Here is a 10,973-nt window from a genome sequence, read left to right on the forward strand (position 1 = left end):
CCCAGAGACAATGAAGGAACGATGATATATTTCCAAGTCAGGATGGTGCATTCCTTGGAGGGGAACTTGTAGGTGGTGGTGTTCCCATGCACTAACTGCTCTTGTCCTTCTATGAGGTACAGGTCGCGGTTTTGGGAGGTGCTGTGGAAGAAGCTTCAGCACTTGTGTAGCGCGATTGTTACTTTCCACATATCAGCCCAAGCCTGAATGTTGTGCAGGTCTTGCTGCATGCAGGCCAGGATTGATTCATTATCTGATGAGAAGAGAATGGAACTGAACATTGTGCAATCATCACTGAACATCCCCAGGTCAGACCTTATGATAGAAGGAAGGTCATTGATGAAGCAGGTGAAGATTAACTCCTGCAGTGATGTCCCGGTGCTGACGTGATTCGCCTCCAACATCCACAAGCATCTTCCTTTATGCTAGGTATGTCTCCAAAAGTCGGCTTTCCCCTGTGTCCACCCACAAGTTCCATTGACTTCAATTTTACTCGGGCTCATTGGTGCAACACTTGGTCTAATGCTGTTTTGCTGCTAAGAGCAATCACTCTCACCTCGCCTTTAGAATTCAGCTCCTTTGTCCATGTTAGAATCAAGGCTGTAATGTGGTCTGGAACCTAGTGGTCCTGTCGGGACTCAAACTGAGCATTGGTGAGCAACTGGGACGTCCGACGGTCGTGAAAGGTGCTATAGGAGTGCAAGTTGTCTTTTTTACTGTTTAAAAACTACTAACATATGCATGATGTTTATTTGTAGGAACAGATGATCATCGAGCTGAAACCTTAACTCTGCCTTCCTCTCCCCACAGATCCTGCCAGGGTGTCCCAGCATGGCCCGTTTATAAATGTTGATATTAAATAAATGGTTCCATCTGCAGTGGGGAAAGAGTAAAAGTGATATCGCTGGCAGTTTCACTGAATGGTGTAATAAAGAAAATAATCTAATAAGTCTTTGCAGTAGTAAGCTTTTTCTAAATTGCTGAACTGGCAGTTGAGATAACCTAAGCGGTAGTGTTAGAACTGCAGACTGTGTCACTTACAGACAATTGCAAATAGTCAGATGTGGAAACCATAAGAGGCCTAGAGGATGTAAGTTCTGTTCTAGCAGGAAAGTAAAACAATGAGTTGGAATTAAAGAGGCCTAGAGAGGCAGGAAAGGAGGACAATGAGTCAGAAGTACAATGTTGATGAGTCCCTATCTCGCATAAGCAAAGATCATAGGTGCAACAACAGCGTGGGGGATAACGGACATAAAGGTTTACGATAATAAAAGTGGTACTTTAATGTTATGCAGCATAGGCAACCAATCAGTGAAGATGCATATGGCCAAGGTCCAATCAGGTGGCAGGAATGAATTCTGAGCGAGCAGGACATATGTGTTTTAATGTATAAAAATGTAGTGTTTGCTGTACCAATTTGGTGAAGTCTGGCTAAGACAGAGCAGATTGTCTCCCCACCAGTGTAATAAAGAAGAGTTGATTATCGATCCGAAAACCTTGTGTCAAGTGTTTGTTTAAAATGCTCCACATCAATTGGCATCACGAACAGGATCCTCACGGACGGGAAGCATGGGCGAGTGAAGCTGAGCCAAAAACGTGAGTACTTTAAAAAGCCACATACAGTTAGGGCAAGGTAACACCGTCTCATGTCCACCGCCCCCTTTTGAATCAAAGAACTAAAACATGTGAATCGATAAGTCAAGCGGTCTTGGGGTGCAGGTGAAATGCGCGGAAGTGCAGGTGTGGTATGTGTTGCAAGTAGTGCGTTAACTTTGGAGAAAAAGTCTAAAGCATAACTCTGACAACTCGAGTTACAAGCAATGCAGAAAGTTTAAGCATACCTCTGACAACTCCAGTTGAAAGTAGTGCTCAGCATACATCTGACAACAAATTACCCGAACAAAATTGTTGCCAGTATGGACTCACTCTGTGAGAGTAAATAAGGGAGATACCTCTGAGAACTGCGGTTGCAAGTAACATCTCACTCTGCGAGAGTAAAGCAAAGATGGTAACTCTGACAACTGTGGTTGCAAGTACTGTCTCACTCTGCGAGAGTAAAGTACGGGACGTACTGCTGACAACAATTAACCATGGAAAGTGAATAACTCGAATGGGGACGGGTGGGGTCTCTGACACGCTATTTAGCGGACAAAAATAAAAGATTAATTGACAAAATTGTTAATAAGGATTGGCAACCGAATGACCCACCGGCGAAACAAAGAGAATGGTAAGCTAAAGAAACAAAATTAAATGAAGAAAAGGCCATCATTTTAGTGGCTCACGCATATTATGAGTTGAGTAGCCATGCTCGAATTTGGACCAAAAACGGGCGCGAAAATTGTACCGAAGTACCAGTAATGGCAACAGATCCTGCAGCGCCATCAGAGGTGAAAAGAGTATTCAAGGACAGGATAGACTGGGAGGTGCTAAGCCAAAAAGGGGCTGAACATGACCTCGACTGTAATGATGGGGATATCCCGACCCCATATGACGACATAAAAGCGGCACCTATTAAGGTGGAATTTATTCCGGGCACCCCGGCGGTGCCTATACTGGTAGGGGCACCCCCAGGCACCATATCCATCGCAGCAGTACCAGTTCAGATAAAAAACACGTACCTTTCTCCCCAGGAGATAAATTAAAGTTGCTTCAAATACTGCCGGAACTAAAGCCCCGACAGAGTAATGCCATATTCTGACAGAAACTAAGAGAAATGAGAATAGGTCAGAACTTCCAAAACCGGGATGCTGATGGAGTAGTGAGGGCAAAAATGAGTGAAGATAGGTGGGGTCAATTAACTCAACAATATAGGGACGGAACATGGTATCAAAATGTAGCCCCGACAAAGCAGCAACGAGATATGGATTACACAGCATTTAGGACCGCTGTTACGCACGTTTTAGGATTTGTACAAGTAAAGTAGGGACAAGTCATGGGAATTCGTCAGGGGAAAGGGGAGTCCGCCCACGACTATGGAGAACGGAAGTGGACTAGTTTTGTAGCCCACTCAGGCATAATAGCACCACAACAAGACAATTTGGCATGTTGTTAAATGTACAAGGAAGGGCTGTGTGGTGCCCATCAGGCCACACTGAAAACTGGATTGGTCACCATGCAGACCTTTGATGAACTGATCAGATGGGCGACCGAGGTAGACAACCAACAGAAAGCTAAAGTGGCTGCCTTGGAGGAACATATAGCTGCAGTATAGGAGATGGCAGAGCTAAGCGATCTCACAACCATCGGATCAAATCGAAGCTCTGCAGCCTTGCCACATCCAGTCGTGAGTGGTGGTGGACAATTAAACAGTTAACAGGAGGAGGAGGCTCCAAACATATCCCCATCCTCAATGATGGTGGAGCCCAGCACGTGAGTGCAAAAGACATGGCTGAAGCATTTGCAACTATCTTCAGCCGGAAGTGCCGAGTGGATGATTCATCTCAGCCTCCTCCTGAGGTCCCCAGCATCACAGATGCCAGTCTTCAGCCCATTCAATTCACTCCACGTGATGTCAAGAAACGGCTGAAGACACTGGATACTGCAAAGGCTATGGGCTCTGACAACATTCCGGCAATAGTACTAAAGACTTGTGCTCCAGAACAAGCTGCGCCCCTAGCCAAGCTGTTCCAGTACAGCTACAACACTGGCATCTACCCGGCAATGTGGAAAATTGCCCAAGTATGTCCTGTCTACAAAAAGCAGGACAAATCCGACCCAGTCAATTACCGTCCCATCAGTCTACTCTCAATCATCAGCAAAGTGATGGAAGGTGTCCTTGACAGTGCCATCAAGCGGCACTTACTCAGCAATTACCTACTAACTGACACCCAGTTTGGGTTCCTCCAGGGCCACTCAGCTCCTGACCTCATTACAGCCTTGGTCCAAACATGGACAAAAGAGCTGAACTCAAGAGGTGACGTGAGAGTGACTGCCCTTGACATCAAGGCAGCATTTGATCGAGTGTGGCATCAAGGAGCCCTAGCAAAACTGAAGTCAATGGGAATCAAGGGGAAAACTCCCCATTGGTTAGAATCATACTTAGCACAAAGGAAGTTGGCTGTGGTTCTTGGAGGTCATTCATCTCAATCACATGACATCACTGCAGGAGTTCCTCAGGGCAGTGTCCTAGGCCCAACCATCTTCAGCTGTTTCATCAATGACCTTCCCTCCATCATAAGGTCAGAAGTGGTGATGTTCGCTGATGATTGCACACTGTTCAGCACCATTCGAGACTCGTCAGATACTGACACAGTCCGTGTCCATATGCAGCAAGACCTGGACAACATTCAGACTTGGGCTGGCAAGTAACATTCGCACCACACAACTGCCACGCAATGACCATCTCCAACAAGCGAGACTCTAACCATCTCCCCTTGACATTCAATGGCATTACCATCGCTGAATCCCCCACTATCAACATTCTAGGGGTTACCATTGATCAGAAACTGAACTGGACCAGCCATGTAAATACTGTGGCTACAAGAGCAGGCCAGAGGCTGGGAATTCTGCGGCGAGTGTCTCACCTCCTGACTCCCCAAAGCCTTTCCACCATCTATAAGGCACAAGTCGGGAGTGTGATGGAATACTCTCCACTTGCCTGGATGAGTGCAGCTCCAACAACACTCAAGAAGCTCGACACCATTCAAGATAAGGCAGCCCGCTTGATTGGCACTCCATCCACCACCTTCAACATTCACTCCCTCCACCACCAGCGCACTGTGGCTGCAGTGTGTACCATCTACAAGATGCACTGCAGCAACTCGCCAAAGCTCCTTCAACAGCACCTTCCAAACCCGCGACCTCTACCACTTAGAAGGACAAGGGCAGCAGACGCATCGGAACATCACCACCTACAAGTTCCCCACCAAGCCACACACCATCCGGACTTGGACCTGTATCGCCGGTCCTTCACTGCCGCTGGGCCAAAATCCTGGAACTCCCTTCCGAACAGCATTGTGGGAGTACCTACACCATATGGACAGTACCGGTTCAAGAATGCGGCTCACCACCATCTTCTCAAGGGCAATTAGGGATAAGCACTAAATGCAGGCCAACCAGCTAGCGACGCCCAAATCCCATCAATGAATAATAAAAAAAAATGTCTGTTTTAAATGCAATAGGCTTTGGCACAAGAGTTATGAGTGGCCAGTTGTTAATGACTTCTTTTTGCGAGCAGTTTCCTTGAATCTGCTCACAATTCTCCCCTTAAAAAGAGGCGCAATATCATCAGCGGCCGCGTGGCCTAATGGATAAGGCGTCTGACGTCAGTTGTGAGTTTTACAGTTATCAGAAGATTGCAGGTTTGAGTCTTGCCGCGGTCGTTTAATTAAGTGGGCGAAACTTTATCTGTTCTGAATCTGGCTTCAAACCGACCATCTTTGACAGTCCCTCAACTGAAGCAGCGGAAGGACTTTTGCTTACATTAAGCTGATTGTACATTTTCAACATTGCAGATCTGTGTGCACGGGCAGGATAAGCGGTGAAGTGCACTTTCTTTCAGGGTATTTCTGCTTAGATGCAAAAGGCAGGAAATGGATTGGCTGAGAGCAGTGCATGTTTGAGACGAGGTGGCCGAGAGGTTAAGGCGATGGACTGTTAATCGAGAATGCGGATCCCATCCTCGTCGTTATTACGTTTAATACTGGTACCCTTTCCGAGCTTTTAACTGAAACTTGCCTAAAATAAACTTTCAAATGCAATTTCGTCAGAATCGCCCTGGTGCTCCTGGTCTGTTCCCCATGCATTACTCATATCTTATTAAAATTAAAAGAGACCACTGCAATTTTTCAACTTCTTGAATGAATGTGGAGCAGTGATCCTGATTCGGGGATTGTCGAACTCCTCCTTTCTTCTGCTGAAATTGTCAACGAATGAAAGTGTAGCGGGACCAGAGGCAAATGTTTAGGGAGCAGAAACATAAATTTCTCCTTTAGGAGGCAATGTAATTTCAAAAATATTTATCAACCTTAATGAAGAGATTTTCTGTTTTAGTGTCTTTGCTTGAGAGCTAAATAATGGGCGAGAAATCCTCGTTCTTTTCGGCATACTCTCATGGGATCGGAGGGCCCGGTTTAACGTCTTACTAGCAAGACGGGGGCACTAACAGTGCAGCAGTACCTCAGTACTGCACTGGAGTGTCAGAATGGATTATGTGCTCAAGTCTCTGGAGTGCTGCTTGACTTTGCTGCCGCTGAGCCACGGCTGACACCTACACTCAGTTCATTTGGCTGGAGAGAAATGACGGAGATAAATGGAAAAATTATAATGGAGTAAACCTTCAATTTGTCGTCCAACAGACGAGCGGGCATTGTAATCGGCCGCCTATTATAGAAACAGTCCGATTTATGTTGCCATCGATTTCATAAGCATTGAAAATCAGGCCTGTCTTTAATGGAATGGGTCGTGGTCAGTTGTTAATCACTCTGGGTCTGTTTAAACCGGGAGTGCTCACAGTCCCGAATCATTCTGTGTCTGTTTAAAATGGCAGAGCTCACAGTCCCGGATCATTCCGTTATTTTTAAAGTAGAGCGATTTCAGCTTTCACGACTGAGGTGTTGAGTTTAACTAAATGTGACTGGGCTTGTCCAGGATTTGAAACCAGGACCTCTCGCATTTTAAGCCACAAAAATTCCCTAAGCGAGAATCATACCCCTAGACCAACGAGCCGCCGGTGCTACGTTTCAAATTGCATTGCGATTCCCTGCGCTGGTGCAAACCCAGCTCGCAGAAGTCCTGTTCATTCAGTTAAAATATGTTTATCTTTTCCTCACTCCGCTTCTTTTTCCAAGCATTTTACTTGAATCTGCTCACAATTCTCCCCATAAAAAAAGAGGTTCAGCAGCATCTGCGTCCGCGTGGCCTAATGGATAAGGCGTCTAACCTCGATTCCGACGTTTTTCAGTTATCAGACGATTACAGATTCGAATCCTGCCCCGGTCGTTCAATTAACTGAGCGACACTTTTTCTGTTCTGAATCTGGCTTCAAACCGACCATTTTTGACAGTCCCTCAACTGAAGCAGCGGAAGGCCTTTTGGTTACATTAAGCTGATTGTACACTTTCAACATTGTAGATCTGTGTGCATGGGCAGGATAAGCGGTGAAGTGGACTTTCTTTCAGGGTATTTCTGCTTAGATGTAAAAACCAGGAAATGGAATGGCTGAGAGCAGTGCATGGTTGAGACGAGGTGGCCGAGAGGTTAAGGCGGTGGACTGTTCATCGAGAATGCGGATCCCATCCTCGTCGTTATTACGTTTGATACTGGTACCCTTTCCGAGCTTTTAACTGAAACTTGCCTAAAATAAACTTTCAAATGCAATTTCGTCAGAATCGCCCTGGTGCTCCTGGTCTGTGCCCCATGCATTACTCATATCTTGTTAAAAGTGAAAGAGACCACTGCAATTCTTCAACTTCTTGAATGATTGTGGAACAGTGATCGTGATTCGGAGATTGTCGAACTCCTCCTTTCTTCTGCTGAGATTGTCACCGAATGAAAGAGTAGCGGATCCAGAGGCAAATGTTTAGGGAGCAGAAACATAAATTTCTCCTTTCGGAGGCAATGTAATTTCAAAAACATTTATCAACCTTAATGAAGAGATTTTCTGTTTTAGTGTCTTTGGTTGAGAGCTACATAATTGGCGAGAAATCCTCGTTCTTTTCGGCATACTCTTATGGGATCGGAGGGCCCGGTGTAACGTCTTACTAGCAAGACGGGGGCACCAACAGTGCAGCACTACACTGGAGTGTCAGCCTGGATTATGTGCTCAAGTCTCTGGAGTGCTGATTGACTTTGCTGCCGCTGAGCCACGGCTGACACCGACACTCAGTTCATTTGACTGGAGAGAAATGACGGAGAAAAATGGAAAAATTATAATGGAGTAAACCTTCAATTTGTCGACCAGCAGAAGAGCGGGCATTGTAATCGGCCGCCTATTATAGAAACAGTCCGATTTATGTTGCCATCGATTTCATCAGCATTGAAAATCAGGCCTGCCTTTAATGGAATGGGTCGTGGTCAGTTGTTAATCACTCTGGGTCTGTTTAAACCGGGAGTGCTCACAGTCCCGGATCATTCCGTTTTTTTTTTAAAGTAGAGCGATTTCAGCTTTCATGACTGAGGTGTTGAGTTTAACTCAATGTGACTGGGCTCGTCCGGGATTTGAACCCGGGACCTCTCGCATTTTAAGCCACAGAAATTCCCTAAGCGAGAATCATACCCCTAGATCAACAATCCGCCGATGTTATGTTTGAAGTTGCATTGCGATTCCCTGCGCTGGTGCAAACCCAGCTCGCAGAAGTCCTGTTCATTCAGTTAAAATATGTTTATATTTTCCTCAATCCGCTGCTTTTTGCGAGCATTTTAATTGAATCTGCTCACAATTCTCCCCATAAAAAGAGGTACAGCCACATCAGTGGACGCGTGGCCTAATGGATAAGGCGTCTGAATTCGGTTGCGATGGATTTCAGTTATTAGACGATTGCAGGTTCGAGTCCTGCCGTTGTCGTTCAATTAACTAAGCGACACTTTTTCTGTTCTGAATCTGGCTTCAAACCAACCATTTTTGACAGTCCCTCAACTGAAGCAGCGAAAGGCCTTTTGCTTACATTAAGCTGATTGTACATTTTCAACATTGTAGATCTGTGTGCATGGGCAGGATAAGCGGTGAAGTGGACTTTCTTTCAGGGTATTTCTGCTTAGATGCAAAAACCAGGAATGGAATGGCTGAGAGCAGTGCATGGTTGAGACGAGGTGGCCGAGAGGTTGAGGCGATGGACTGTTCATCGAGAATGCGGATCCCATCCTCGTCGTTATTACGTTTGATACTGGTCCCCTTTCCGAGCTTTTAACTGAAACATGCCTAAAATAAACTTTCAAATGCAATTTCGTCAGAATCGCCCTGGTGCTCCTGGTCTGTGCCCCATGCATTACTCATATCTTGTTAAAATTAAAAGAGACCACTGCAATTCTTCAACATCTTGAATGAATGTGGAGCAGTGATCGTGATTCGGAGATTGTCGAACTCCTCCTTTCTTCTGCTGAGATTGTCACCGAATGAAAGAGTAGCGGGACCAGAGGCAAATGTTTAGGGAGCAGAAACATAAATTTCTCCTTTCGGAGGCAATGTAATTTCAAAAATATTTATCAACCTTAATGAAGAGATTTTCTGTTTTAGTGTCTTTGGTTGAGAGCTAAATAATGGGCGAGAAATCCTCGTTCTTTTCGGCATACTCTTATGGGATCGGAGGGCCCGGTTTAACGTCTTACTAGCAAGACGGGGGCACCAACAGTGCAGCACTACCTCAGTACTGCACTGGAGTGTCAGCCTGGATTATGTGCTCAAGTCTCTGGAGTGCTGCTTGACTTTGCTGCCGCTGAGCCACGGCTGACACCTACACTCAGTTCATTTGACTGGAGAGAAATGACGGAGATAAATGGAAAAATTATAATGGAGTAAACCTTCAATTTGTCGTCCAGCAGAAGAGCGGGCATTGTAATCGGCCGCCTATTATAGAAACAGTCCGATTTATGTTGCCATCGATTTCATAAGCATTGCAAATCAGGCCTGTCTTTAATGGAATGGGTCGTGGTCAGTTGTTAATCACTCTGGGTCTGTTTAAACCGGGAGTGCTCACAGTCCCGGATCATTCTGTGTCTGTTTAAAATGGCAGAGCTCACAGTCCCGGATCATTCCGTTTTTTTTAAAGTAGAGCGATTTCAGCTTTCATGACTGAGGTGTTGAGTTTAACTAAATGTGACTGGGCTCGTCCGAGATTTGAACCCGGGACCTCTCGCATTTTAAGCCACAGAAATTCCCGAAGCGAGAATCATACCCCTAGACCAACGAGCCGCCGACGTTAGGTTTCAAGTTGCATTCTGAATCCCTGCGCTGGTGCAAAACCAGCTCGCAGAAGTCCTGTTCATTCAGTTAAAATATGTTTATCTTTTCCTCAATCCGTTTCTTTTTGGCGAGCATTTTAATTGAATCTGATCACAATTCTCCCCATAAAAAGAGGTACAGCTGCATCGGTGGTCGCGTGGCCTAATGGATAAGGCGTCTGACTTCGGTTGTGAGGTTTTTCAGTTATCAGACGATTGCAGGTTCGAGTCCTGCCGCGGTCGTTCAATTAACTCGGCGACACTTTTTCTGTTCTGAATCTGGCTTCAAACCGACCATTTTTGACAGTCCCTCAACTGAAGCAGCGGAAGGCCTTTTGCTTACATTAAGCTGATTGTACATTTTCAACATTGTAGATCTGTGTGCATGGGCAGGATAAGAGGTGAAGTGGACTTTCTTTCAGGGTATTTCTGCTTAGAAGCAAAAACCAGGAAATGGAATAGCTGAGAGCAGTGCATGGTTGAGACGAGGTGGCCGAGAGGTTGAGGCGATGAACTGTTAATCGAGAAGGCGGATCCCATCCTCGTCGTTATTACGTTTGATACTGGTCCCCTTTCCGAGCTTTTAACTGAAACTTGCCTAAAATAAACTTTCAAATGCAATTTCGTCAGAATCGCCCTGGTGCTCCTGGTCTGTGCCCCATGCATTACTCATATCTTGTTAAAATTAAAAGAGACCACTGCAATTCTTCAACATCTTGAATGAATGTGGAGCAGTGATCGTGATTCGGAGATTGTCGAACTCCTCCTTTCTTCTGCTGAGATTGTCACCGAATGAAAGAGTAGCGGGACCAGAGGCAAATGTTTAGGGAGCAGAAACATAAATTTCTCCTTTAGGAGGCAATGTAATTTCAAAAATATTTATCAAACTTAATGAAGAGATTTTCTGTTTTAGTGTCTTTGGTTGAGAGCTAAATAATGGGCGAGAAATCCTCGCTCTTTTCGGCTTCCTCTCATGGGATCGGAGGGCCCGGTTTAACGTCTCACCAGCAAGACGGGGGCACCAACAGTGCAGCACTACCTCAGTACTGCACTGGAGTGTCAGCCTGGATTGTGTGCTCAAGTCTCTGGAGTGCTGC

At 45.6% G+C, this 10,973-nt stretch overlaps 1 non-coding gene across 1 annotated transcript; it reads right to left on the minus strand.

Moving 5' to 3' along the window:
- Window positions 1-9,757: 9,757 nt before the first annotated feature.
- On the minus strand, window positions 9,758-9,847 carry trnap-cgg (transfer RNA proline (anticodon CGG)). The gene is given in 2 exon segments: window positions 9,758-9,793; window positions 9,812-9,847. It is a non-coding gene; the product is annotated as a tRNA-Pro (tRNA).
- Between the last annotated feature and the right edge of the window lie 1,126 nt (window positions 9,848-10,973).

Source organism: Somniosus microcephalus, unplaced genomic scaffold, assembly GCF_052327205.1.
Source record: "Somniosus microcephalus isolate GS21.2 unplaced genomic scaffold, FLI_Smic_1.0 unresolved_chr1, whole genome shotgun sequence".
Classification (NCBI taxonomy): Eukaryota; Metazoa; Chordata; class Chondrichthyes; order Squaliformes; family Somniosidae; genus Somniosus; species Somniosus microcephalus.